The sequence below is a fragment of the Vombatus ursinus genome, unplaced genomic scaffold (genome assembly GCF_900497805.2).
Source record: "Vombatus ursinus unplaced genomic scaffold, bare-nosed wombat genome assembly UNPS02014841.1, whole genome shotgun sequence".
NCBI classification, from domain to species: domain Eukaryota; kingdom Metazoa; phylum Chordata; class Mammalia; order Diprotodontia; family Vombatidae; genus Vombatus; species Vombatus ursinus.
In genome coordinates, this window is record NW_020954619.1 from 43,364,322 (window position 1) to 43,370,673 (window position 6,352).

Consider the following 6,352-nt stretch of genomic DNA (forward strand, 5'->3'; position numbering starts at 1 on the left):
TGTGTTTTCTCTCTTTTTTTGCTGTCTGAACACACAAGAACTGCTAGAACATTCACAGACACTTTGCTCTAACTGAAATGGGCCAGGAAGTGCTCCAGTTCTTTCAATCAATGACATTTATTACTATGCTTTAAAGTAACCAAAATACACTGACAGCACAATCTCCAAAGTACTCAAACCATTCCTTTTTAAAGTCAAGGCACCTTCTCTTGGTTTCATCCGTTTGTCCACAAAGACCAAAGCAAAAGTCCTGAGAATAAAATAAGTACAACAAACTGTAATATACTCTTACATGGATTCCATATCCTCTATGTGAGGGAAAAATTATCAACTCTTGTAAAGATATTATAACAAAAGCTCAAATGACCTCACATATACAGAATTACTTCCAGGGAGGAAATATTTAAAACATAATAGGCATATTACATCCAACAATCATTTTCATTTTGGAATATTTACATTTATATTAACAACCTGAATGGTATTCAAATGGTCCAGAAACAATGTAAACCAAGTCTTAGGATATTTTGGAAAACATATACAATCAAGTAACCAAAAACAACAGAAACATGTCTAGTTTCTAAGACATTAAATATTCTTTATACCTTTAATGCTCCAAAACGCAAAGATTTGGGGAAAAGAGGAGGGCTGAGCTAGGAGTCTACTAATGGTGGTCACATAACACCAAAGGGGCAAATCTGAGTTTGAACTCCAAAGAACAACAGGTTGTTAGGCTCCCAGGCCAGATGAGGGCATAGGGTATACCAGATGAGGGTATATCCAAGAAGGATATACATTCATTTGTATGCTCCCCATCACAGTCCATATCATCTTCCTGAGGAAGATGTATTTTCTCTAAAATAACATTTCATACCAGACATTTGGTGAAAAAGCCAATTGACAGAGAACAGTGGACCAATTACATATAATTGTGGTTTAGTAGTAAGAGATCACAACTTCTGATCTAATTATCTAAGAAAGAGACAATGATAAAGGACCCAGTCACAGAAACAGGAGTAGAAAAACTAAATTGTATCCAGTACTTGCATTTGTTTTAAACTAGTGTATTTTTCAAAGATTTTTATACTTTGTCATAAGCCTGATTCCTCATACTGTACCTAACCCTTTTCTGGGGAAAACAAACCTTTATGTAAATGTAGGCTTGGGTATGAATGGCAAAGGTCAGTGGAAAAATTGTTCTCTGATATCCCTGGCCTCACACATTTATGGCAGTGATGTGTAAAGCTATAACACCTATGTTTGAACCTAACGGAAAGCTCAGGAAAGAGAGCTGTGACTTGGATAGGACCAAAGTACTCATTTACACATAAGATATAGATTCCTCTCAGGTAGGCATCTATTTGGCTTGAACAAGTAAGAACAGAAATATGACCCTTCTAGTGTGCTTTTCTCAAAATGAAGCACAAATCAGGCCCAATCTCTTTTAGTCTCAAGTCTGGAAAGAAGCTTGGCATTTTGGTTACTGTAGCAGCCATTAGAGCTATAAGCGATCTGTATGTCACTTTATCATAAATCTTGAGGCAGAAACAAGATATTGAAGGACCAGCAGCTAATTTTAAACTATTGTCTCTAGAACAGTCTCCCAAGCTAGTTGAGTATACAGACAAAAAGTGTTTTAATATCTCTCTCCGTATATATATAGTCTACATTATCTCTCTCTCTCTGTCTCTCTCTCGTGTATGTATGTATATATATATATATATACATACATACACACACATACACACATATGCATTCAATAATAACAAAATGCTCACTGTATCTGAATACCTAAAAAGTAATTTCAAAATTTGATTAATTTACATATATATATATAGTGTATGTATGCATATGTACATGTATATATGTATGTATATGTATACCCACATACATATTACAAATCATTCAAGTAAATTTGATAAAAGAAGTTCAGATCCATTTTAAAAGCTGAAAACTTAAATTTAGAAAACAGCCTATTTGGTTTTTTTGAATAAAACTATACAAAATCAAAGCCAATGAAGTGACACCAACACACACAATTAAATGAAAAGAACATAATTAACCAATATGAAGCTAAGGTGCAAAACTACTGTCTTTTAACTTATATATTAACCTATATACTATAACTTATATATATTAACTTATATATTGTCTTTTAACTCCATGCCACATAAATTTTCCCAAACATCACATCATACGTAAATCTACAGAAGCTATCAATATCAAATGAAACAGAACTGAATATTCTGAGTTTTGCTGTTGTTGAGGCTAAAGCAAAGTCCTTCAACACATATGATCACAGATTTTGGTCAATACCTACAGGTTAACATAAATGACCACTGAACTGTAGGTAGCAAATTAAACTCCAAAGCCCAATCGTGTCCATTCTTCCTGTGATTCTGAATGTTGAATTCAGCAACTGATTCATGAGTTTAAGTGGAAATGATCTTCACCAGGAACTGTTATTAGCTTCTGTTTTTACAGCGTTGGTACGTCTGCTTGAGTTCTGCTGAGATTTACTCTGCTCCTCTCCAGTTAGGAGAGCTTTTATTTCTGAGGGGATTTTTCCTTGATCCATTGCCATGCACCATTGTTTGTGCATTTCCAGTTATTCTCTGAGACCACAGATGGCTCTCTCCCGACTAGATACCAATTCTTCCACATATTGATATCTCAGCTTCTTTCTGTCCCTATATTCTCTTGCACACTGCTGGCTTCTCCCAAGCTTTGCTTTCAAGTCAGTTTTGGCTGGCTTCCAACCACATTTACCTAATTTCTTTACTCTGCCTACAACCACCGTGCTATCATCCATGTCCTCAGCCTGCAGGCCGGCTCCACCCCTGGGGAACCAGAGGGGATTTTTTTTAACTAGCCCTCTCAGATCCTGAGGTCCCAGGGATCAAGGGCCCATTTGGAAATGAGCAGGGGAATCCCCAGGAGCATTCCCAAATAGCCCCCTCAGCCGCCTTGGCCTCCTCCCTCTCCATAACAGTTTCTCCCTGATCAATTTAATAGATATTTCAGTGAATTATCATCATGGATGCCATAGTCTAGGGGCTCCAGGCTTGTTTTCATTTGTTATTACTAATTTAAAATATTCAGAAAAAAATAGTGTGGATTAGATAGAGGGGTGGTCCCAGAGTCAGAAAGACTTGGGTTCAAGACAACTGGCCAAGTAACCCTGGGCAAATTGCTTACCCTCACAGGGCTTCTAGGAAACTTAGTCTATAAGCTGCAAAGCACATAATTTGCATCGGTGTAGGGAACCAATGAAATCACAGGTCTGGTATAAATTATTGAAACATTCAATTGCTGATTCATCACTATTCATGGCTCTTGGCTAGTACTTATTTTTAGCCTTTAGGGGCTGAACTGTGAGTGGGAAAACTAAAGCAGTCAGCTATAAGAATCATTATTTTCTGAGCTATTGCTCAGTGAACAGAGAAATATCATAGAGAAGAAAAGGCAAGATTAAATCAATTTGAGTGTTAGTACCTATTGAATGCGTTAGTTTGCATTCATTTTGTATATATTTTGTTCATACTTACATGTATGGTGTATATGATACATATATGTATAGCTATATGTGTATACATATACACATGTATATACATGTTTATATATAATATATGCATATATATGTATATGTATATGTGCATATATATACACACACATACATCTCACTCTGTCTGTCTGTCAACTCCCCCTATAGAATGTAATATTTTTGAGGTCAGGGATAGTTTCATTTTTGTTTCCATATTCCCAGTGCCTAGCACAGTGCCTGGCATTTCAAATGTACTTAATAAATGCTTTGTTGAATGACTGATTGATTAACTGATGAGACATTCCCCATTCCTCTGCTAAGACTAAGGTAAAGGAAAAGCCACTGTATTTATCACAGCAGAACTAGAAGTGTTTTGTTTGCTTGTTTTACTGAAAGCCATTAGTTTGTATAGGTGGTATAGTGGATAGAATGCTGGGCCTGGAGTCAGGAGGGCCTGGAGTCAGGAAGACCTGAGTTCAAATCCGATCTCAGAGACTTACTATAACTTAACTTATATGTGACTTAACTTTGGGCAAGACACTTTACCCTGTTTGCTTCAGTTTCGTCATCTATAAAATGAGTTGAAGAAGGAAATGGCAAACCATTCCAGTGCCTTTGCACGAAAACCCCAAATGTGGTCACAAAGAGTCAGACACAACTGAACAACAATATCAGTTGATATCATATCTAAGACTTATCTACATACTTATTATATATATACTATGTATAGATTTTTATTATATATCTATGTATATATCCATATATATATAGATAGACAGATAGATAGATAGATATCTATATATATATAGTAGAAAATGGTTGATTATAGGAAAACTAAAGTTCCTGCCTGACCTTGGGCAAATTCTTGACTTTCTAGACCTCAGTTTCCTCCTCTGTAAAATGAAAAGTTTAAATTAAATGACCTCTAAGGTCCTTTGCAGCTCTAAATCCCATAATCCTAAGATTTCTCTAGTGCAATTATTCTTAATGATGATCATTCTGGTATGAGAAAGGGATTATCTGAAATTTCACAGCTGATTTACCGTGGATCCTAACATAAACAAATTCTCATACATCTAGTCATTACTTTCATAATGCTCTTTGTACAGGAAAATCCCATTCCATATACATTAAAAAACATACTTAAATAAGCATATATCTTTTCTATATTTCTATATAATTCTGAAAAAAATGACTATTAAACATATTACAAAGTAGGAGAAAAATAAGCAGAACCAGGAGAATTATATACATCAGTGTTCTTTTTTCTTTTTTTTTTCTTTTTTTTGCCTTGGGATGGGTGGGCACAACTATGATTTTATTCATCAGTGTAAAGATGTCCTGGTATACAGACTCATTTCACTGATAAAGGCTGGCAACTCATCTGAACCTTTAAGTCTCAGAGAGTTTCCTAGGGGCATTAAGATATTAAGGAAATTGTCCAGGTTCACATAGCTAGTTTATGTCCACAGGCAAGTTGAGCCCAGATCTTTCTAGCTCCAAGGCCAGCTCCCAAACCAATATGTCACATTATTTCTCACACCTGTCCATAACAGTAATAATGATTACAAATAATAGCACTAATATAGCACCTCATGGCTTGCAAAATACTTTACATATGTTATCCCATTTGTTCTACACAACAACCCCATGGAATAAATGCTATTATTATCCCCATTTCATAGCTGAAAAAATTGGGACTTAAAGGACACATAGAGTCACAGCTAAAAAATAGCTGAGTCAGGAATTGAATTCAAGTCTTTCTGACTCTAAACCTAGCACTCTGTTCATTATTTTTTTAATATCATGTACATATGCATTCATATGAAATTAATAAATCATGACTATATGTAGCCATAAGTCATTATATTCAATAGTCATTCATCATAATGATGTTACAAGGTTTTACAAACTGAACTTGAATAACAAATATTAGCTTTTGGTGGCAGCTCAGCATACTACATAGAGGAGGAGTCATTTAAACAACATTTAGGGAAAGCCAACTTAGATTAATTGCAAATACCAGTTTGGTTCTAGGGAACAGACGTTGAAAAACACTTTCTTTCTATAGAGAAGTGAGGGGCTATGGGAACAGAGTGTTACATACATTGTTGCACATTGTTTTCTATCAGAAACACTGGGTTTGTCAGTTTGTTTTGCTTAACTATTTTATTTGTTACAAGGAGCATTCAATAAGAAAGGAGTATATTTGGAAATAACTAAGCTAAAAAATAGAGGGAAAGTGAAATCCCTAGAACTTAAAAAAAATAAATAAAAGTTGATTAAAATAATGAATAAAAAAAACTAGGGGGTGCAGTGGCCTAGAATCAAAGGCCTAGAATCAAAAAGATCTGAGTTTAAATCTGGCCTCAGACACTTACTAGCTATGTGACCCTAGGCAAGTCACTTCACCCTGTTTGCCTCAGGTTCCTCATCTGTAAAAAAAGCTGGAGAAGGAAATGGCAAAACATTCCCAGTATCTTTGCCAAGGAAATCCCAAATGGGGTCATGAAGAGTTGGACACGACTGAAATGACTGAACAGCAACAACAAATCCATGCTAGACAAGTGCCTTCAAAACAGGTTCTCATCTGTTTTTACATCTTGATCCCAATCTTCCCAGATTTTCCCACTCCAAGATAAGGGATTTACGAAGATGTCTGTTCCCTCAAATTTTCAGAATTTAGATGGGAAAAATATTTAGCTCAAGCACCAGTCACATCCCTTCTGAGAGGAAATCATTCTGGAGTCAAACATGGTAGTTTAACCTTGCCATTTCTCCAACATAATCCTGAAGCCCCAAACTGTT

At 35.6% G+C, this 6,352-nt stretch overlaps 1 pseudogene; it reads right to left on the reverse strand.

The window, feature by feature from the left end:
- Window positions 1-2,449: 2,449 nt before the first annotated feature.
- On the reverse strand, window positions 2,450-2,812 carry LOC114026544 (annotated as a pseudogene).
- Window positions 2,813-6,352: the final 3,540 nt, after the last annotated feature.